Genomic DNA, 24,887 nt, shown 5'->3' with positions numbered 1-24,887 from the left:
TAATACAAAAAGGGTTTTCTTTTGTATTTTTGTTTCGTAACACAAAGTGTTAAAACTAAAATAATTTTTAAAAATAAATGTATGGTTTCGGTTTTCGTTTGTCCGTGACTCCGTTCCGTTCGGCTGCCTTGCACTATCAACCGTATCCACTTCCGGTAGCTTGATTTTTTTTTCCGAGCACTGATCTTGGAGATTACCATTAAATTATTTATAATTAAATATATTGTTTTAAAATTAAAAAAAAAAATGTCTTGCATATATTGTTTAAAATAAATAAAAGTGTTTATTATTAAAAAAAAAAAAAAAAAAAGTTCTGTTCCTATTGCTTATTTTTGAAAAAGACGTTTTGCTTATTTGAACCTGGTATGTGTTTTGGGAAATGTCCTTCTGTTCGAGCCTGACTGCCATATTTACAAATAAATAAATAAATAAATAAATACAAAAGTCAGAAAAATTAATAATTGGATTAATAATTTTCCCTGTCATCGTTCGTTGCGCGAAACAGTGAAAAAAATAACCATATTTGGCAGCCATTCTGGGGACTAACCGCTTTAATATATTCAAATAAGTTTTAGAGCAATGCAACTCAGTCGAAAGTCATTTCACTATGAATAATTTTCACCGATTTATTAAAATATCAACGAAAATTCTTACTAAATTAAGGTTAAGTATGATGGTTTGTTTATGCGTGCTCCTAAATCACCGAAAGAGCCACTATTCAAGAAAAGAACAATTTAAAAGAAATCGTTTGTTTACATTTTTAGTACGAAGGTTAGCCACCAGGAGGCGTTATGTAACCATTAACCGCTGAACGCTAGTCGTTACTTGATAAACTTCCTCGTTAAAATATAGTTCGGTTTTATACTCATATTCATTACAGCAATAACACAGTAAAAATTCAAATTGATGGCTATCTTAGATAAAGTTGAGAATAAATTATCGATTTCTGATTTCGCTATGACATGAAAGAATGCTTAAAGTAAAACTCAACGAAAGCCGCGTTATATAAGTTCAGAAAGCGCGTAGTGATTTCTTATTTTTAGCACGAAAGCATTGGTGTATCGGCTGCTGTGGAAATTCGACTTTCGAAGTTCAAACAAATTCGTAAGAAAAAAGTTTTTTTTTTCATTTTTTTAATGATTTTAATTTGCTGTTAAAATATAAACTTAGATTTTCATTTTTTTTAAGATATTTTTATAATGCTTTAGACATTTTATTTTTAATTATGTTCGTTGGAATGAATATTTTTTTAATCTAAAAACAGGAAAGAGGATGTGAATGAGCGGAAAGAACTAAAAGTTATTTAAATGAGATTCTAATTTTCTTTTCGTAAATTATTTGTATCAATGTTGGTTTTAAACTAGAAAAATTATTTAGTACATTTATGTAGACGATTTACGATTGATTAAATTCATAATTACATAATGTTGTCTCCTGTCTACGTAAACATCCGGAAGATGCCGACGAAAAATCGGTTTTACCATGGGTCACAAACTGTAGTACCCCTTTTGCTTAGTAAGTCGACATTGACGCAGATATTTCATCCGATGAATGTGAAAATCTTAAACGAAAAAAAAGTTTACATTTTAAAATTTCACATTTAACATTTTGCTGTAAATTAGGATTGGGGAGGGGGGATTGCGATGGGTACTTATGCACTTATGGCCCCGTGCTGAAATAATATTATTTAGAAAACCATTCTTCACATGGGGATGGTGTTTTTAAAAACTATTCTGGACTTTCACCTAACAATTAAAAGTCAATGTCAAGTTTCATTCCAACTTTCCAAAAAAACTTTAAAATTAAGACACTCTTGGTTTTCGGGGATGCTGAAAACGAATATCACATTTAAATTTGGGGCAAACAAGTAGTTTTCATGAAATGGAGAAATTACTTTTTCAAAAGTGGGGGATCACTTTCTTGTATAAATTTAACGTAAAATAAGCATAGACTTCCTGGTCACCTAATAATTTCTTCATATCATGAAAGCAAATTTAACTGTGATATTCATTTTCAGCATCCCTCAGAACAGGATTATTTTACTTTAAAGCCCGTCTCGCGTTCGTATACAACAAAAAATTTTTTTGTAGCTTTCCGTGTGCTTTAAAAGAATATGATATGTCGCAAATTTACCGTTTGTATGGTATTAACCCCTGAACCCTGGGACTCTTTCCCGCCAGTTAATAGCCTTCGTTTACGCAACGCGCGGTAGCAGAAACAAAGGTTGTTAAATGTGCACTCGCGTACCAAACTGCCTTCTCACATGGCGAACAATTTTAAATTAGATGAAAACCAAGTAGTTTTCCAGATATTAAGAAATGTTATTATATGTTATCGGTGGTGGCCATTTCTGTACGCGCAAACACGCGCATAATTTTGACGTGTGCGTGCTTGCGCCTACAGAAATAGCCACCACTGGTGACATATAGAATAACATTTCTTAATATCTGGAAAACTACTTGTTTGCGGCAAAAATATGCATGCTTGAGTGTATAGAAATGGTCACTACTGAAAGCATAAGGAATTACACTATCTGTATACAGATTTTTCGGTGCAAGTCTATAAATGGTCCACAAGTTTTTGAGGATGTTGAAAACGAAAATAACGTTTAAAATTCCAGCAAACGAGTAGTTTCCAAGATATGAAGAATTTTACGTAAATTGAGCACCGACACGTTGACGCTCCTCCAACAAAAATTCGGCAAATGTGTATTTTTTTTTCTATAGTGTGGAAAGTCAATTGTCTGCCCTTTGCTGATCTTATATTCCAGACATTCCCAATAGGTGTCGCTGCAGTGTATCATTCAAAAACAAGATGGCGTGAAGTTTTTCTTCGATAAAATGTCTCATAATATTTGATTTTCTTAAATAAAAAAAAAACTACTTGATCGATTTACGTGATTTTTGGAATATGACATTTTCATGCAGTGACAAGTACGTACATTATAAAGATTGTTTTCAGATTTTTATAGTAAAAAAGATTACTTGTGGACCATTTATAGACTTGCACCGATTTTTCTTAATTTTCTCATGTCTTTATTGAAAGATGAAAGCAGAAATGAAAACAAACAAAAAAACCTTTTAGCCAATAAACAAAAAAATGCCCCCCCCCCACCAGGTGACAAGACTGTGGGTGCTCAATTTAAGTGAAATTTACATGGAAAAGTGATCACCCACTTTTTGAAAAAGTAATTGGTGCTAATGCACTTACTGATCCGCGCTATTTTTAAAGTGTATTTCCAAGTTTAATTAAAGTTTTATGATATGTTTTTTTATTCAATTGTAAGATTAAAGTACAGAATAGGTACAAAACACCCTCCCCATGTTAAGAATGTTCTTTTTTAAATAATAACGTTATTGTTTCAGCATGGATCAATAAGTGCATGAGTATCAAGTAATTTCTTCATATCATGAAAACTACTTATATGCCCCAAATTTAAATATGATATTCGTTTTCATCACCCCCCCCCCCGAAAACCTATAAGCCATTTTAAAATTTTTTGAGGAGTTTGAAAAAAACTTGACATTGACCCAATTGAATAATAATAATAAAAAATAAAAAGATACAGTAAAACTTGAATTTAACTTGAAAATACTATTTAAAAAATAGCACGGTAACATAAGTGCAGAAGCACAAAAAATGCACTTTTATAAAGTTCGTTCTTCACTTAATAATTGGTGAAAATTTCATATCGATTAGATAATTTAAATGTGATATTCGTTTTCAGCACTCCTGAAAACCTTTTGATGGGTATATTTGCCGATGACACCACTCTCTATAACAGATATGAGGGGAAAACAAATGACCACATATCCAAGAAAATGGCAGAAACACTAGAGGATGACCTCCAATCCGTAGTGGAATGGGGACAAAAATGGTTGGTCTCATTCAATGCTGCTAAGACTAAGCTTGTTTCCTTCAATAACTACAAGAAACCTTCTCTACCACCAATAGCAATGGCCAAGAACACATTGCCTGAAAGTACTTCTTTTAAACTCCTCGGCCTAACGTTTACAGGGAATATGAACTGGAATAGATACATTGAGAGCATTGCCAAGGCTGCTGCAAGGAAGGTTGGCTCCCTCTACCGTGCTAGAAAACTACTTACGCCTGCCAGTATCCTATACCTCTATAAGGCAACCATTCGCCCATGTATGGAGTACTGTTGTCACATCTGGGCTGGTGCATCTGCTGCTTGTCTCTCGCTCCTGGACAGGGTTCAAAAAAGAGTCGCAAACCTGATAGGTCCTGAACTGTCATCTGGGCTTCAACCTCTGTCCCATCGACGAGATGTTGCATCCCTCTGCCTGTTCTACAAATACTTTAATGGTGAATGCTCTGACGAACTGCAAACACTTGTACCTCCCCGACGTAACTACCCCCGACAAACCCGACAAGCTACTAAGTCTCATCCCTTTACAGTGGAGATCCCTAGGTGCAAGAAAGCCTTTTACTCCAATAGTTTCTTCCCCAGAACTGCGGGTCTTTGGAACTCCCTTCCGGGATTCTGCTTTCCCAACTGCAATGATATGCAGAAGTTCAAGTGTAATGTTAACAAACATCTTTCTACTCTTCTCCCTTCATAATGACCCCGCTAATTAATTCCCTAATAGTAGCCCCCTGCTTCAAAGTGGCACTGTGCCTTGTTTGGGGTGAAAATTGAATAAAAAAAAAAAAAAAAAAAAAAAAAAAAGTAGGTTTTGTGTTGGTCTAGCAGGCCACAATAAACACCACTTCTAAACAAAAATAATGGACCCCACCACAAAGGTGACCATAAAGTGTATGCGCATTTTACGTTAAGTTAATATAGAAAAGTGATTTCCCACTCTTTGAAACAATAAAAAAAATATTTTTTGAACTGATTAAACGTTTTAGAGTGAGCAAAACTTTTCCAGATAGGTAAAAGAGTAATTTATCTTGCCTTTCATAACATTTATTTGTTATGAATTTGAATTATTTTACCACTTTTTCGAATCTCTGGATTGTAAAACAAACTCAAACTGTATAATAGACAAATTTTAACAACATTCATATACATTGTATACTAGCAGGGCTACCCGGCGTTGCTTGGGACTGTATAAACAATGAGAAAATTGAAGTTGATTTTGAACATATTTGTTAATCTTAGGATTGAGGAATTTTTAATGTCTATCTATCATTTGCTATTTCGAGCAAGAGAATATTTTACCTATCCAAGGACTGGTATTACGCATGTATGAAATAATTGTGCCTTCCCTAGGATAGGTAATTTACAGCACGTATATGAAATAATTTTACCTTCGTGAGGGCGGGTAATGTAAAACGTATAGCTGTAGCAACAGTACTCCATTTTAGAGCGTACGTGGCTCTTATACAGATAGGGGATTGCATTAGCAGTGAAATACCCACTGGAGTGGTAGAATGATCCAACCATTTTTCCAGCAATCTTGGCAACAGATTTGATGTATGTGTTCCTTTTCAGATCATGAGTGAAGGTCAGTCCAAGAAGCTTGTCAAGATATGGAACTTCCCCGAGACAAGAGCCGTTCATTTCAATCGGGGCATGATGGGGGTCAGTGATTATGATGAAAGGAGAGAAGCTTGGTTTTTTGATGGATTAAGAGTAACCAGCCACCTTTTTCCCCATTGCATCATGTTTTCAAGATTAGATGCACACACTTGAGCAGCAATTTCAATTCTTTTTGTTTCCATTTTGATTTCGATATCAAATAGATGTACAGTAAATGCTAATATTACTTTACTAAAGCACAAACTTTAATCTGTAATGCAGAAACAAAAATTAGATTTGAAAATATTAACTTAAATCCAAAATACAAAAGTGTAACAGGACTTTACACCAGTCCGATACATCCTAAGATGGAGTCTTGTTAACATTTGGTGAAGACCTGCTAAGAGGACCCTTTTCTGCCTTGACAAAGTACAAAATCGTCTTCGAAATTTAGTGAGCAAATACCTTTTTGCCTCCCTACTTCCTCTTTTTCTCAGAAGAGACATTGCAAGCTTGTCTCTGCTCTATCATTACTTTTATGTCTATGCCTCCCTCTGTAAAACATTCACAGCAAATACTTGTCTAGCTGCAACAACCATCACAATTTCCCTCATTCTATCTGTGCTTAAAACTAAACGGAATATCCACATGCAGACTTTCTTTTCTAGAACTTTCTTTTCTTGTGTTTCTGTGGAACACAATACTGTGGTGCTGCTTCCCAACTGATGATCGTTTTCAAGTCTAATGTAAATAAATTCTTGTTGAGCAGTCCTCTTAAATAAATAAGTTCTACCCAAGTTCCCCATTACTGAATATGTTGCTTATTAATCCTTTATCTTGAGTGGCCTCCGGGCTTGATTAGCGATTACCCCCCCCCCCCAAAAAAAAAAGAATATTACAAAAAAATAGAGCTTCAACTGAGGAGCCACAAAGAGTTGGTGTGTGTGAGGGAGAAGGGAGACCATAGCGTTTTTTTTTTTTTTCTCTAAAAATAATCAATGTCCACAACCTCTTTGTCAGAAAACTAAACATCTGTAGAAAGGAATATTTTTAGGATCTACCCCCTCATACGCATGTATTTTAAGTCTTTTGTTGATGTTCTAAAAAAAAAAAAAAGGGGGTACACTTATTTTTGTACTGCTTCTATTATCTCATTCAGTTGTTTAGGGTAAAAAAAGGTAAATTCACATGGTGCATTTTCTTTTATTCTTGAAGAAGATCAATTATAGGACAAAGTTCCCAGGAGACACAAAGGCGTATGAGAAAATGTTTTCCTCTGATTTAAGAAACCATTATTTTAATATTTTAAAGAAACAGGGTTCTGTTCTGTTAAGAAAATATCAACATTTCTTATAACATGTTTGTATGTGTATGTTAAACAAAAAATAAGTTAAGGTTTCATATTCCTAAACAGATTTGTTGATCCCCCGCCAAAAGGAGGATGGACCTGTAAATTCACCCTTGTCTGTTTGTCTGTCCGTACTTTTCTCAATAATTACGCCTTGGAATTTTGCACAAACATTAAACATGATATGAGTAAAAAAGTAACAGAACGGATTTTCCGGGAAAACTCCAGTTGTTCCTTGAGGTTAAAATAGCTAAAATTGACACTTTTGTGCTTATTAGAAAAAAAATTGATGCCTTGGATTTTTATAAAACTTTGTGAAAAGTTGTAATTAACTGATTTTTATATAATTTTGTTTGTCTATACTTCACGATAACTCTTGGGCTCTTTTAAGGCTAATAAAAACACTCCATTTTTCGAACTATTTTACCATATTTGTCCCAAATTTTCTGTGTATGTCTATTTAGCAGTTTTGCATGATGCTGAACTCGAATTTAAATATGTTAAGGCCTTGGGGACTTTTAGAGCTAAATGAGGGGGAAAATAATGTACTTCTTTTTTTGCATGGTGTAAAACTCATATTTACATATGTTAAGGCCTAAAACGGAACCGTTTGTTCATTTTCATCAGGATTTGATGTCTCCTGGGGACTTTTAGGGTTAAATGAGGGGGGGGAGACAGATGCTGAACTTAGTCATTTTTTATGCCTCGTTCGATGTGCACTCACTGGGGACCATCCATGTTTCACTTGTTTCTTTTGAAAGCTCTCGTCTCATTTTGTATTACTTTCTTTTTAAGTAATTTTTTTCCATTTTTTAAATTTGTAAAAAAAATGTAGAATTACAAGTAAAATTTTTAATTTTCACTTTGTAACGTTACTCAATACGTTGTAGCCTCAGTCGCAAAGTAGACAAAGAATAAAAAATTTCAACTCGTTTTTTTTTTAATATAAAATTTATTTCCTACTTCTCTCACGATGCATGACTTCTCATTACGGCTATGATGCCTCTCACATGATCGTTTTCTTAAAAATGCTCTTTAATGTCATCCGTATCTCTAACATAATCGTCTTCTTGAACATGCTCTCTCCTTTTTGTAGTTTTCTTTTTCCTTACGATGGCATCATTTTTGCTCAAGGCTTGATATTTGCATATAGCCGTCCACGCTATATTACATGTTGAACAACAACTATCTGTGTCTATATGTGTATGTATATGATTCTATGTGTGAATTTATGTGTGTGATACTATCACACTATCCTTCTCCCAAATGTCAGAAAGAATAAAAAATACGGAAATGTTGATAAGCAGAACAAAAGTTATAGAGTGTGAGCTTAGTAGAAAAACAATGGAGAAGAAATTGTTCACCAAGGCACACAAAGGAAAGCTGAAATAGGATTGTTAAGTTAATCAAGGTGTGGCAGTGATTGGGACTAAGGACTGGACAATCGAGGTCAATATATTTAGAGGTAGTTTACAAACAGTTTTAGGAGTGGTGATGAGTTTGGTGACAGTTAGGGACAGTTTACAACTGTTCATTAATCAATTAGAACACTTTCTACATGATTTACCATTAAATTAGGAGCCTCTGCAGGGATATAACTGAAATAGCTTGCTGACCAAAAGTTCAGTTCTATTCAGGGAGTTGCAAGGAAACAACACAAGAAAGTTATTTATCTCCCTCCCATGGCGATCCTGGATATGACCTAAAACTATATCCGATGGTGAGGCCCCACCTTGCGGGCCTTGGGGAGTGTGGAACCCCCCTTTAATTGCCATTGCCCCCAGGTCCACTCTGACCCGGAGTGGTAGTACCTGTTAGGGTCCCAACTATTGGTTAAATAGAATCCGACTTAAAAAACAAATATACTCCATTAAAAATCGTTCCTCAAAATAACTAGATTCGGCATTGAATAACCTGAAAAAGGTTGATATGCCGTAAAACAAAAGCAACCAACCAACCCTCCCATGGCAGGAACATGTGACATAAGGGTTGGAAAGTGGGATTGAAGAGCTAGTGCCATAGAGGAAGAACACTCTGGCCTGCAAAAAATGCCTGCGCAGTCCTGTCAGCATTCCCCAGTAGGGGCACACCAGGCGATTGCAATAAACTAACTCCTTCTCAAATAGAGGAGGCAAAGCCTGGGAGGGTAAACCTCCTAGAACTGCACAGGAGCAGAAATATACCACAGTTAACAGGGAAAAAGCTATTTTAGAAATAGCATAGACTGTTGGCTTTGGGCAGCTGAAGGTAAACTTTGAAGTAAACAACATCATCTTGGACTGTTCTGGTTCAATTACATCCACACGTTGGAACTCACACAGCAATCAGTTAAATTAATGTAAAACTTTGCGACATAAAATGTGGTGCTAATGCACTTACTGATCCGCGCTATTTTTTAAATCGTATTTCCAAGTTTAATTAAAGTTTTATGTTTTTTTTTTATTCGATTGTAAGGTTAAAGTACAGAATAGGTACAAAACACCCTCCCCATGTTAAGAATGGCTTTTTAAATAATAACGTTATTTTAGCACGGATCAATAAGTGCATGAGTACCTAAAATGTAAAACATGTAAATTTTGTGTCCCCTTTTCCCTGGTCCTCCATTTTTCCTGACCTAGATTCTTGTTTATTCTTGGATGATCCTCTATTTTCTACCTTTTATTTTTTAACCGTCTGATGTAGCCGACAAAATCTAAAGCTTTTTTGTTTTTGGTCTGAGATCATAGTCTATTGATCTTTCGAAAAAACTAAAATAGAAAAAGGACACCAAAACATGTGAACATTTTCATTTCTTTTAAATCGATAGAAGAAAAAAAACTAATGTATTTTTTCTTTTCTTTTCTTTTTTGTTAATTACTTGAAACGGTTTTATTTATTTATTTGATTTTGTTATATCTCGAATTAATCGTGGGAAAGCAAATTGTTGTCAGTTAATCTATGGATGGCCGGAGGGAGGTAAAGAGGTAGATTGTTTAAAATTCATCCATTCAGTCCAGCAATGAAAATGCTTAAGCATCACTGATGAACCAAGTATATGCCCCCCTCCTCGCTGTAAAAATGTAAAGTTCTTCTATTTTCATTAGCTGCTACATAAACATTGTTTTGTTCTTATAAAAATAGGCCAACCTCAGAAAACTGTATTAATTAGATATTTTAAAACTTTACAACATCAAATCTATACAGGGTGACCCAAAAAAACCCAGAGGACATTCACTTGTTTTTCTGGGCATTTTAAAGTCAATGGAAAAAAAAAAGGCCAAAGACGCTAGTGTTTTGATGTGATGTTTTGAATATAATAAACTAGTTATGACCAAAGTTTCATTTCATTCGGACAAAACACTAAGAAACGAGGCTTAATCATAGCTGGGGCCCGTTTTTTTTTGGGGGGGGTCACCCTGTATAATTATAAAACTATGTAGTTCGTCCGGGCGTCCTTGCTTGCTTCTTGTAATAAATACCTTTATCAGGAATTCTTCATAAGTTTTGGTTTCGGTTTTGATTCCAGCTGATGGCACCCAAGTAATATTTTTTTTTACTTTTTAAAATCACTACTATATAATGGGTACAATATAATAATCGAAAGAGAATTGGCTCTATAATAATATATATGAAATCTGCATATTTAGCGTATTTTATAACCAGGCAAGGCTGGGTGCCTCTACTAGTAATTCTATATAATTTCTATCTATATTAAATGAATAAAATTATCTTTAAAATATTTTTTTCTGAGACTTTCTGTAGTAGACGCTTTTTTCCAAGAAAATTTTTCTTTTTCTTCATTCTGTCGGTATTTATTAATGATGAGGATAGGATAAGCATTTCATAGAGAGAAAAAAATAAATGCCTAATCTTGTTGACGATTGTTCTGAAGTCTGATAAACCTATTTCATATCGCTCTTTTATGCTCGTCTAAGACAAAGTGTACCTTGAAGTACAACTGCTCAGGTAGGTTTCTCTTTGAAAAAAACTTTTTTTTTTTTTTTTTTTTTACAAAGGCATCACCACATTATCAAGGCCCAGAGGCCACTCAAGGATAAGGGTTAAAGAGTGTACAGTAGAAGTTGGTCAATATAGTAATCATTAGTAATGAAAATTTGGTAAATTTAATAACTTATATGGAACGGCTCATCAAGAACTTATTTACCTTAGACTTGAACACAACCATATTGTAGTCAGCCGGAAAGCAGGAAAACGGAAGACAATTCCACAGGCGTGCAGTTCTAAGAAAGAAGCTTTGTTCATGGAATCTATGTTTAGGTTTAGGCACAGATAAAGAGTGGGGGAAATTATTGATAGTGTTTACAGCTAGACGAGTGTTTCTTGTGAAAGTTTGGCGAGGGGGGACCATAGATTGAAGCTCAGTTGAACACTTTCCATGAAAATAACGATACATCAGAGACAAACTCGCAACATCTCTTCTGTGAGATAGAGGTTGTAAGGAGGAGAAAAGGACATCTCCTACGAGGCTACGAAGTCTATTTTGAACTCTATCAAGGCAGGACAAGTCCTTTCTAGCAGCTCCTGCCCAGATGTGGCAACAGTATTCCATCCTTGGACGTACCTGGCTCTTATATAGATAGAGAATAGCATCAGCAGTGAGATATCTACTGGATCGATAGAAAGATCCCACCATTTTTCCAGCGGCCTTGGCAACAGATTTGATATACGTGTTCCATTTAAGATCAGGAGTAATGGTCAAGCCCAGAAGCTTGTCAAAACTTGAGGCCTCCTGAAGACGAGAGCCATTCATTTCAATTGATGACAAATGTGGATTAAAATGTTGATGATGTAAAGAGAGAAGCTTTTTAGGCCGAATGCTACATGCAGTGTGAGTGTCGACCAACAAATGATACTGAGAAACAAAACCTTTTATATAAAATGCACAAGATTGAGATTAAAGGATTCCAAAAATAAAAAAAACAAAAAAACAAAATACCATTCGGTATGGACCCGACAATGGAAGACCAGATAAGAACATAAAATTGAATTTATAAGACAAAAATCCTTGATGGCCTTTCGGGGCCCGTAGCGCAGTGGATAGAGGTGTTGAGTCTCTATGGTTTTAGGTGCACATTGTCTGAAGATAGCAGTTTCAATCCTACCCAAGCAGGCCAAAGAATTAGTTGGCCAAAACGTAGCAAGACAACAACTACGGAAGGCAATAATTACTGGGGATAAGTTATGAGATTTTGCATTCCTATCTCATTGCGGTTAACCCTTTATGACCTGAATTATGATGTAGATGATTAAAAAATATTTATTGCTAATTTTAGATGGCGGCATACTGAATGTAAGCAATGAACAGTTGCAATCTAGAGGTATCTGGCATCTATCCAGATACTAAACTAATTCGTACAAGGTGTTTAAATCAATTCCCACTTTATTTATGCTGTTATATTCATTTATTTACGACTAAACGAATTAGTTCAACCAGGTCATACAGGATTAATTGCCTTAAGAAGGCCAGAGGATGAGTTGGCCAAAACGTGGTGAAACAACAACAAATATGAAGGTGAGATTAATAGTCCAGAAAAAAAAAAAAAGAATGAATGAATGCAGAAAATCCTTTTTGGAAAACGCACAACTGATTATAAGGTAGAATGCTGTGCACACTTGATTCTCTGGGATGTACATACGGGATTTGCTGCACTGGTGGACCCCATCACTGTAAAATTTGGATGAATCAGTATTATAGTGTGCCAGAGAAGACAATTGAAGACAGTATTGACACGCAGACGATTTGGATCTAGATAACCTCAATGTCTCTATCTTCTTTATACCACCGCACTAGCATTTTCCATCTTGGGAGTCACCACTTATCAAGACCCGAAGACTACTCAAGGATAAGAGTTAATGGGGGTGCAGTAGTTATCAGGACAACAGCATAGTAATCGTTAGTAGTGGAAATTTGGTATAATAGATTATTTAAGGGAATGGCTCCACAAACTTATTTACATTGGACTTGAAGACGACCATATGGTAGTTAGCTGAAAGAGTTCCACAGGCGGGCAGTTCTAGGTAAGAAGCTTTTTCATGGAATCTGTTACAGATAGAGAGTGGAGGAACTTGTTGATAGTGGTTGTAGCTAATCAAGTGTTTCTTCCTTTTTTTTGGAAAGTTTGGCAAGGAGGGACCATAGATTGAAGCTCAGACAAGCACTGACCATGAAATCTATTATCTTGTGTGCCAAGAATACAAACTGTTTGATTGTAATCCTGTTCATCATAAGAGCAAGTATGACTTATGCAATCGATAATAGACAGGATATAAAAAGTATTCGCTGGAGTGCTCTCAGCCAACTCACGCCGTCAGCAAAGAAATTGGTTGAGCAACTGATTTCCGAGTGTCTCATTGTTTACAAATATTTGAAAGCAACGTTCAGCTGACAGATGTGTGATGAAGAACTTCATTCTTCACACTATCATAAGAAACCCCAAACTGAAGGTCTATAAGATCTTTCACAGTATCCATGAAATGCATCAGTTATAAGTTTAACTGCTTTGACTCTGAAGTAATAGCGTGAACAGTAAAGTCTGCCTCAACTTGCACATACTACATGCAGACATCAACTAAAAACCGTTAAGATGGAATTACTGCTGATATGATTTTAAATAAGCAATCGTTAAAATGGACGCTTGAACTAGGTTACATGATTCTAGGCATGTGCGCATGCGCTGAGCTGAACCACCAAATATGACACTAGAGATTGCGAGTACATACAACAAGCCTTGATATTATCACTGATATTGCCACTGTTAAAAAAAAAAGGATTGGAGATTGTGCAAGCCTTTTCTAGTATTGCACAAAAACGCGTTCACATCTCAAGCCATTTTTCTTGTCATACACATTAGCGCACACGTACGCACATGTAGATATATTCACGTTTACGTACATACACTCGCATTCACGTGCATACACACACACACACACACGCTAACGTACACACATGTACCCACATATACGCACACGTACGCACACTAGGGCAACGTTACTTCCCCTTTGAAGGAAATCCACACATGCGCAAAAGACCACCGGAACACCTATAAAAAGCAAGAGAGCTGACCTGTTTCTCCCTTTTTCAAGTCGCCTTCTGACCTAAGCGGTCAACTGACCAGCCGTCCCCCAATCGGGGCGCGCTCGCCTGCGCCACCTGCTATTGTGTGGGGCAAGAGCTAACAGACAGTACGTACACTTTATACGCTTTCTCTCTCCATGAACTGGATTGACTTTCTCACTCTTTTTTCCCTTTTGCTTTGGTCCATCAACCAGACAAGTTCGCATCCACAACTAGTGGCCTGAAAACATTTCCACGTGGACAAGTACAAACATGTGTGCACAGCTTTACTGATGTCAACCCTCTATCTTTTTCTTTGTCTACACGCTCGACTGCCATTTCTCGTTCCACTACATTACTCTCTTCTTTTTTCCACGCGCGGATATGAACACGAGTTACACCTAAAACATTCGTTTTTCAACAGAAAATAAACGACATGTTTATTTTATCCAGTAATTGAATTTTGTTTCCTTCTTTCCATTTGTTTCATTATTTTCTTTTGTAGCGAGTTAGGATATTCATATCCTGGCCCGCAACAAGTGTAAGGCGTGATTTTTTGCTGTTACAATCATAAGTAGTGAAAAACAAAATAAAATATTTTAAAATAAAAAAATGGCCATTGAATCATTTAGCTTTTGAATTTGTTTACATCAGTCAGTCAGTGTGTGTGTTTTAATCAATTTTTTTTACACGTACCGCATGTACGATTAAACTTGATAAATTACTATTATTAATGACTATATATATGTAAAATTTAATTGCTATATATATTTTCAAAACTTACTACTATATATATATATATATATATATGTATATATTTTATTAACTGTTTGTTCTTTATATATATATATTTTATTAACTGTTTGCTCTTATATATATATATATATATATATATATGAGAGAGAGAGAAAGATTTTGTCTAGCTGGCTGTCCACCACAGTTTCTTTAAACATAATAAATACATCAAAATATCAGATTATAACTACGGTAGAAATGGAGAATATTGCATAAATAATAAATTCTCAACAAATAAAGAAATCGAAACCCTGAAATCATCGGTTCTACAAACTGAGTTAGTTCGGCTCTCTAATAAATAGAGCTTAAAACATTACCTTAACGAAATGATTATAGTTTCGAAGTGACGTTATATTGTGTAGGCACTTGTGCATTACTGTTATGGATTAACTTTTTAAGTTTAATTTTGAAGATCGCAGAACAGGGGGAGATAATGCAATTTCAGAACTGGGAGAATAAAAAATGTCAACACACTATAATAATGCAAAATAAAACATTAATTATCTGAATATTTTATTGAAGTAGTTCCGTGACGTAAATGCACAAGTGCAACAAACATACAAGTGCATTTACGTCAGGTATAAAAAAAAAAAAATTAAAAAAATATGAATTCAAACATTAGCGGTGATAAAAAATAAATGAATCGGTAAACATTATGAATAGCGGCCCAAAGCAATTTATTTCACTTTAACTGCATATTGTATTTAATTCTTTCACAAGTATATAATACTTCCAACCCAGTAAGTAAAAAAAAAAAAGTTTTGGAGTAATGCCGAAACCCATTTCACTGTAAACTACCATAGATTAGGAAATTACATAATCTTTGCATTAATAAAACTATTAAACAAGTTCTCCTGTGTCTTTGTGTTTCTTGCCTATACGTAACTTTGGTAAATACGCATAAAAAATATGTTGAAATTGTTTTCACTGCCGAGCAAATTTAGCAAATTTGAAATACCTATTTGAATGATTTCCTACACGATGGACCCGACATGACCCTATTTACATGGCTCTCCTACGAAGGCAAAGTTAGACATGTAGCAGCAAGGTTTAATGTGGGGAAAATCCAGATTTAAAAAAGGGAGCGGGCAATCTGGATTGGGATAAAAGTAAAAATGACCTTCGTCTGGAAGGATTTCTCTATTAGCGAAGGCAGAAAAAATAAAGTGTAGTTTCAGAGAAAAGTTTAGTTTCTAGCCAATTTCTATGACGTGAATTACCTAGCTCCCCACCCCACAAAGGAGCAATCTGTAAGTGTACTTAATTAGTCTGGATCGAATCCCCCTCGGCATTTTTTGGTATGTGCGCCTCAGACGATTGGTAATGCTTAAGATGATGATTTCGTGGGTCTGAACAGGATATATTCCTGTTACTAGTTCAAGCCTGAGAAGAAAGGCGAGACTGTGTTTGTTTACATAAATTAATAGAAGATTACCCTTTTGGGATTCCGTAGGCGGAAGTCGGTGAACATAAATTAGTTTAAACTTATGAGAGTTACCTCCCCCTGAATAGCATAAACAAACTAATCGGGAAACTTGATTGAACTCGTATCCGTTTCATTCATCGGACTGAATCTACGTTGTTTTTCTTTTGAATAATCTTAAATTTTACACAGGTAAGCATTTCTTTATTTATGCGACCAGAGAGACAGATTGAAACTAGTGTATTTTGTGTATTTATTAATATAAAATGTTATCAAATAAGTTTAATAGCAACATACGGTCAAAAGTGACCAGTAAAGTTCTTAATTTTCTTAAATACAACATTTTCGATTTTAAAATAAAAAAAATGGTGTTTTTATTGATATTTTTTTAACCAACGCATTTGCATTTCAGGTGTAAACATTACGTACTTTTGTGCCGAAAAATCTATACTAATTTCGGCATGATAGATGATACTAATTTTTAAAATTAGTGTTGTTAGCATGGTACGTAAGAACATAATGTTTTCACCTGAAGTGTGTTGGTTTAAAAGATCACCATCATCTGCATAAGTATCGAAGTTTTATATAAACCATATATTTTTGGGAGAGATAGTGTCAGACTACGTTAAAGTTTTTAATTATTTTAGAAATTAGTCGTTTGATTCCAATATATATCAAGTTTTGTTTTATTTAGAAAATTGTAACGTTCTTCGTTATTTTAGCGAAATCCGACAGCAAAAAAAAAAAAAAAAAAAAAAAAAAAAGGAAGAGAAAGAGGGTACTGATGCACATGCAGTGCAGTGGAGTGCAGAGAGTGATCCGATCCGTGCTGAAATAATAATGTTATTATTTAAAAAGCCATTCTTAACATGTGGAGGGGGGAGGGTGTTTTGTACCTATTCTGTACTTTTACCTTACAATTGAATAAAAAAACATATCATAAAACGGCACTAGTGGAGAGAGTGATCCGGACGTAAATAATAACGTTATTTAAAAAGCCATTCTTAACATGGGGAGGGTGTTTTGTACATATTCTATACTTCAACCTTACAATTGAATAAAAAAAACATATCATAAAACTTTAATAAAATGTGGAAATACGATTTAAAAAATAGCGCGGATGATCACTCTATTAGCACAAAAAAAAAAAGCTTTCATTTAAAAATTACTTATCAATTTCAGCAATAAGCAATGCTATCCACCCAACTGTCATGTCATAATTAGTTAAATATTACTGCATTTATTGCATAAAGCTGAAAGCATATACTTTGTACGAATAGGTGATTGCGTGACATCCACCGTTAATTGTAACAAGACGGACCGAGTTACTTCCCCGCACTTGACGCTGTTAATTTCTATACACACTTGAATTTTTTTTTTCGAAAACTATCTCTATTAATAATTAATTTTCTATCTTATCGTTTTTCGTAATTTTTGGATATTTTCATTACTGCGACGCGACAATCAAGTAGATACTATTGGTTCTACTTGAAATTCAATATTTCAATTTTCGAAAAAAAAAATGACCCTGGTGTCTAACTCTGTCCCGTGGGGAGGCATAGTAAATAGGTACAATAACGAAGAAGGACCAATTAGTTGACTGGTGTGATGACTGATTGATAGTCCTTCTTTAGCGATCTGTTTATAGAGATCGCAACTAGTTTTGATTTCAGCCTTTTCACATGTACGATTAAACGTGATATGAATTAATATTCTAAGGTTTTTACTAAAAAACAGTTAAAAAAAATAATTTACATGACTAAAATTGGAATAAGCTACATGTTTGTATTACTTAGCTAAATTTCTACTTTCGAATTAATATCAACATGTTTCGTTTCTCGTTCGATATTTTAAAAGTTTGTTTACTAACTTAAGGCACGTTTGTATTACTTCACCGAAAGAAAAACAAACAAAAAAGCACCTACAACAGTACATTCGAAAAAAAAAAAAAAAAAAAGAAAAAAGTCTTTCCACGGGAGCAAAGTTTTACACAAGGTCATTCAGTTTTTTCGCATTGACGCCGAAATTCGTAAAACAGTGAAGCACAAGCAGTAAGCACTAATCAGCGTCAGAATCAAAACAAGACTGATTTTTCAACATCACACACACACACACACACACACACACAAATCTGTCGGCGGACCTGTACGAGAGTGTCCACCCATTAAAAAAAACTTTTTCCGATAATTAGCATAAATTACAGACTTGCTAATCATATTAGCAGAAAAAAATAATTAATAATTTTTAAGAAGGGGGTTCATTTTCTCGTTATAACGTTCTACTTCATTGCTACCTGATTTAATGTCCATTTCTTTACCGACGTGTCACGTGATTAGAACGTTATGACTAAAAAGTGAACCCTCTTAAGTCATTAATTTTTTTGCAAATTCAAGGCAGGTTAAATCATATTTAGATGACCCATGCCACAACAAATGGTAAAAATATAATACGTTGGCACCCAAAGTTCACTTCATTTAAAAAAACAAAACAAAAACAAACAAAACAAAAAAACGTTGGTGCTGCAGTGCTGCACATCGTAAAAATGAAGAATAATGAGCTATTTTATTTTATTTATTTTTTTATTGGTCAGTTTTATTTGTCCATAAAACACACACAAATTGTTTTTTTTTATTAATTCCTTCCTCTAGCTGTAAGTTTGATGGCAATACGGAATGTATACGGGGGTTGTTCCAAAGTAAAGCCTCTGTGCAGTCGCACACACACACACACACGCTCGTGCGCAAATAAACAAACCTTTATTCATTTCAATTTCCCTGCGCATTTTGCACAAAAGTAAGTTCTTCCAGCAACAGCACAATTTCAAAGAAGCCCACACACTTTTCTCACAACAACAAAAGTAAAATGAACATATTTCTGGCGGACATAGTTGGCGACAGTATCACGTGACACAAGCGACCAATGAGAAAATTCAGAAGATTGTCTTTTTAATGCTTTTCCAAAAACCAAAATATCAGCAGTAGCAATCTTGTTTTTGGAGCCGGTCCAAAATATATAAAAACGTATCAAACAGTCTTCTAGAATTCAATTAATTCAGTTCATTTCGTTCATTCAGTCATATCAGTCTTCTGCCTTTCTTCTCGCTTCGACGACACACGAAAACATGCCTCTCGTCTTCACAACATCGTCACTGCCAAAGCTGTCAAAACCATAATTACACATGCTACGTGGACACTCAAAAATCACTTATGCACACACGCATCCATGCCGCACGTTTTCTAATTAATAACAACAAATTACTTTCCTCACGGTACTTTTAAGTAAGGTGAACTTCGCCAGATAAAACACAAACTTTAAAATAATCTCATTATTTTCACACTGGTTTTTAACCTTCTAAACTCCTTGATTCCATGAAGGACTTTCATCTAACATTCTAATCATAATGACTTTGGAAGAACTTTCACCGATCGGACCTTTGTTTATTCACCTTATTGTTTTTGTTAAAAAAATAAATGCGGCGCATTTTAAATCAGAAGGAGGTGTCATTTTGTTTTGTACTTTTTTTTATTTTGTTTGGGGCAAAAAGATTTAATTCCACTTATTTTTATTTTATTTTTTTCTTTAAATTCAAAAATGAGTAAATCATCAATGGCATGTGTTGGACGACTTTTTACAAATTTGAGTTTTGTTTTCATTTTATATGCATGATGGAAAAGTGATAAGCTTCTGCTTGCAATAAATTTTCAATTTATAAACAAAAAGTAAAAATGAATATTCATCATGAACGAACATATTATAAAACCTTATTGTCATTGCGTAATTCAAAGTTTTAAATGATTTACTTATAGTTAAGGAAGTTTTAAGATAAAAACTTAGCTAGTACAGGGTGCAATGATAAATTGTCGCACTAGAAAAGACAACATGATTCCATTTCCGTTTGATGAAAACCGGTTTTTCTCTTTTTGTTGCATACCATCTACTGGTTGGCCAGTTGTGTACAAATCCCAAGAGTGATAGGAGCCTTCTATCATGCCTGAAAGTGACACAATGTTCAACGAGCAAGATCAAAGATGCACAGCTGTACAACTCATGCTCTCTACCAATCCAAGTTATGACAACAGGACCATTGCCAGCACCCTCAAAGTGCATCACTGGATTTCCACGAATAACAGAGACGTGCCCAGGGTGATGAAGACAAAGTTTCCGGCCACGGTTATAGTTTTTGCTGTGGTTTCAAGTAAGGGCCATATCATGCCACCTCACATCTTCGAAGTCGGCTTAAGTCAACATTAAAGCGTACCTGGATGTGCTGAAGAGTGCGGTGATCCTCTGAAGCAATCAGGTGGCTGCTGGCAGACACTGGGTGTGGCAGTAGGACTCGGTGCTGGCCCGCAAGTCCAGAGACACCCAGGTTTAGGTTTAGGAGGAGTGCAATGACTTTGTACCCTTCTCTCACTGCACCCCCCTTCTCTCTTGACCTGAACCCGTTGGACTACTTCATTTGGTCAAATATTGAGAACATTACCAACATGTCCTCCCACAACACCAAAGCCAGCCTGATTGCAGAGTATTTGCTGAGTTTTTGCTGGCGCTTGTGAAAAAAGCATGCTCCCAGTTCCGGGCCTGTATAGAGGGGGTGATTGAGGCTGAAGGCGGCTACATTGAAATGATATCAACTCTACTACATAAACAAGTTATCTGAATTTTTTTCAATAGAAGTTTTAAAATACAGCTGCAATATTGTTTTCTTTAAGGCGACCCTTTTATTGGTTCACCCTGTCAATCAAAGCTGACAGGCAGCCATTTTGAAGACTTGATCACTGTTTAGTCTAAAATTGAGTTACCTTTTCATGTTAATCTATATCCTTCTAAAACTTTCAAGATTTTCTTATCTATGTTAGTCCCCCTTGCACATGGATAGTATAATCGCTTTGTAATGTTCATAAAAAAAAAACAGTTAAGAATGACACAAAATCTTATGTCATCCATTAAACCAGAATAAGATTGGGAAGAGATGTTTTATGATGCTTTATCTAGAAGACCTGTCACGATTTGTTTTGTAGACAAACCGTCTAGGTTCAAGGTCTAGTTAAAATTGTCTTCGTCTTGTATTAGGATTCAAATTTGTGTAATTTACAAATTAAAAGGTGTTAATTATTCACAGGGAAGTTTAATTGGGGGGGGGGCATTATTCTCAAATGACTTATTTTGAACAAAAATTAGGATTGTATGCCATTTTCTTAAGTAAAAACAGTATTTAACAAATATTAAATGTTTATGATAATATTAACACTAAAATTTAATGTGATTGGTCCATCTTGTCAAAATTATGTAGGGGTGGATAACTCTTTCCGATTTGATAGATGTAAACCTTATTTCACATCACCTGTAACAGCAAAAAGAGCAATCTACAAAGCCAAGATGGAGGTTGTTTTAGGCTTCCAGAGAGGTGACTAGAAGAATATAGTATTTAGGGTAGCCAAACAGATGACAAAGATAAATATGAATATTCCTATTTACTTGCCTCCCCATGAGGGCAGAGTTAGACACAAGGTCGGTTTTTAATGTGGAGAAAATCTAGCTCCCCCAAAATGGAGCACTCTGGATAGGAACAAAAATTAAAATTGCCTCAATCATGAAGGATTTCTCTTCCACTTGACCGAGGACAGAAAAGGTGAAGTGCAGCATGAGAACAGATACCACACCTTGTTCCTAGCCAAATATTGAAGAGAATTGCATTCAAAATGACAATGAAGTGTTAGCAACTAATGAACAGGGCAAGAGGAATATGGAAATGTTGCAAGATTGTTAAATACTGAATTTTCATGGAACAAAAAATCTTGAAGTTGTAGAAACAGTATTGAAAAGTTGTAGAAACAGTATTGAAAAGTTGTAGAAACAGTATTGAAAAGTTGTAGAAACAGTATTGAAAAGTTGTAGAAACAGTATTGAAAAGTTGTAGAAACATTATTGAAAAGTTGTAGAAACAGTATTGAAAAGTTGTAGAAACAGTATTGAAAAGTTGTAGAAACATTATTGAAAAGTTGTAGAAACAGTATTGAAAAGTTGTAGAAACAGTATTGAAAAGTTGTAGAAACAGTATTGAAAAGTTGTAGAAACAGTATTGAAAAGTTGTAGAAACAGTATTGAAAAGTTGTAGAAACAGTATTGAAAAGTTGTAGAAACAGTATTGAAAAGTTGTAGAAACAGTATTGAAAAGTTGTAGAAACAGTATTGAAAAGTTGTAGAAACAGTATTGAAAAGTTGTAGAAACAGTATTGAAAAGTTGTAGAAACATTATTGAAAAGTTGTAGAAACATTATTGAAAAGTTGTAGAAACAGTATTGAAAAGTTGTAGAAACAGTATTGAAAAGTTGTAGAAACAGTATTGAAAAGTTGTAGAAACAGTATTGAAAAGTTGTAGAAACAGTATTGAAAAGTTGTAGAAACAGTATTGAAAAGTTGTAGAAACATTATTGAAAAAGAAATGGTCCATTTAACTAAGATGGAAATGAGTAATGCTGCAGGATCATCAGATGTTGTTGACAATCAAGTGTCTCCAAACTACGGCCTGTGGGCCAGATCTGGCCCACCAAAGTGTTTAATCCAGCTCGCGAGCTCTTATAGAAGATATAAAAATATTCAGGAAATATTTGAAAAATGGAAATGTGTAAAAATAGTGTAATGATTTTTCTTTTGTTCTGAAAAGATGAGGTTTGGGAGAACCAGTTTTATTAAAAAGCACAGCTAATGAGTAAAAGAGTATAAAACGTTTTTTTTTTTCTGCTGACTATTTCCCCTTTACTTACTATTTTCCCCCTACCTTTGACCTTGTTGATTCTCCGACAAATGAGGGAATGGACCTAGTAATTCACTTCTGTTTGTTTGCAGTTTTCTCAGTAATCACGTTTTGGACTTTTTTGAAAATTTTGCACAAACATTAGTCATAGTGAAAGTAAATTTTTGCCAGAACAGATTTTCTGGGATAACTTTGGTTACCCCCCTTCCTAGGGGCTATAATCGGGGTAAAATTGCTCCAAAATCATTTGTCTGTTATTTTTTTTGAAATTTTGCACAAACATTAGTCATGGTGAAAGTAAAGCTTTCACTCGTGAAGTGGGACCTTGCATGCTCGGCTTGTTTTTTTGGTTTATTTCAAAGTGAAGGCCAATAGACATGTGTTTTTGTGATAAACATCTTTCGTTTTTGTTAGCTCCTTACATTAAGTAGCTTCACACCTTGTCTGGAGCAATTTCCATAAAAAAAATGTAAGAAGTATTTTGATAAGATGGAAAATCCATATTTTACTTTTGTGGATCTGGACAAAGCTTTCGATAGTGCCAAAACATGTTTGGTAAGCTTTGCATAAATTAGGGGCAAATGAGTGATTGGCGAAGGGCTTCTTTTTTACATGGAGGTCACCACTTATCAAGTGATTGGCGAAGGCTGTTTAAGTATTGTACAAAAATGTTCGAAGTCAAGTTCAACTTAACATTTAGTGACACGTTTAATGTTAAAGTAAGAGTAGCTCAAGTTTCTGCACGGATTCCGTTGCTTTTCATTTGCATCAGATAAACATTGTCCAGTGAGTTTAGTATGGGTTTTCTGGAAGAGTTGCTCGATACTGACCATTTAATACTTGCCTGTGTGAAATAATGGTGAGTTTACCTGTTAATTTTAAAGGAATGCCATGAAAAGTAAAGATCTGAAAGTGAATGTTACCAAAATCAAAGTGACGATCAGTGGTTATTATATTATCAGAAAGTCCTATTCAGTTTGTGAAAATGGAATCAGATACATGTGATAATTCTAAGCATTGAGCTACAAGAAATACAGTGAAATTTGAGTTTGTGCATGAGAAGCGTAAACCAATGGCGACGGATGAGAACTCAAATGTGGAGAAATATTACGAGATTAGAAAGTGGATCTTGGGTTTAGTTTCGGCTATTTTGTAACTTGATTCCCTTATTTTGTCCTTTAATTTTATCATTTAATGAACAATGTTTCGGATAAAGGGGGAAGAATTGCTGTTTTCTGGGTTGGAATCTATCCCTCTACAACTGCTCATTGGCTAGTTTTTTACCGTGAAGTATTTTTTTTTAAACCTGACAAGCAGCAAAATCCCACCCCTACACAGTAGAAATCCGCAGATGCCAGAAAGCCTTCTACTCTAATAGTCTCTTTCCTAAGACTGCTAGATTTGGGAATTTCTTTCCGGGTTCTTCCTTCACTGTACTGACATGCAGAAGTTCAAGTGTAATGTAAACATGTCTTGCTGCTTGACTCCCTATATAGTATCTCTGCAAATTATGCCCCCTTACATCAAAGTGGTACAGTGCCTTGTTTGGGGTGAAAGCGAAATAAAAAAAAAGTCTTTTCTGAAGCAATTTACATAAAAAAGTATATTTAATGAGATTATTTAAATGTTTTGTTGATATTGGAGCACAAGTAGGAGCTGTTGCTAGTGTGATTGCAAGAGTTAGGAATGGGTGGAGTAAGTTGAGGGAACTTCTGCTATGACTGGCCAGCAGAACATTACTACAGTCGGTCAGGGGAAGAGATGTGCACATGAGTGTGATGATGTATGAAAGTGAAACCTGGCTAGTGAGAGTTGAGGACATGCATTGCATGGAGAGAAATGATATGATTGATGTGTAATGTGAATCTTAAAGACAGGCTTAGATCTAATGAGCTCAGAGGAAGATTAAACCTAGACAATCTGTGAAACAGGAAACTTTGTTAGTATGGCCACGTTGAAAGAAGGATGATAGTATTTGGATTAACTGAAGAACAGCTGAAGTAGTAAGGAAAAATATGGGAG

At 35.0% G+C, this 24,887-nt stretch overlaps 1 protein-coding gene across 2 annotated transcripts in view; it reads left to right on the top strand.

Annotated features, from left to right (window-relative positions):
• The first annotated feature begins 953 nt into the window (after positions 1-953).
• LOC145299645 (ferrochelatase, mitochondrial-like) overlaps positions 954-24,887 on the top strand; it is a 60,087-nt gene continuing 36,153 nt past the window's right edge. Inside the window, exon 1 of one of the 2 annotated variants that reach the window (XM_080144423.1) lies at positions 954-1,104. The gene's annotated coding sequence lies outside the window, so the exon portion shown is untranslated. Of the gene's footprint in view, positions 1,105-16,144; positions 16,301-24,887 lie in introns of those variants that run through there. The other variant, XM_080144422.1, reaches the window with a different exon arrangement.

This window comes from Euprymna scolopes, chromosome 2, assembly GCF_053919585.1.
Source record: "Euprymna scolopes isolate OS-2025 chromosome 2, ASM5391958v1, whole genome shotgun sequence".
Classification (NCBI taxonomy): Eukaryota; Metazoa; Mollusca; class Cephalopoda; order Sepiida; family Sepiolidae; genus Euprymna; species Euprymna scolopes.
The sequence above is the reverse complement of the archived record's forward strand: the minus strand, read 5'-3'. Positions and strand labels throughout refer to the sequence as shown.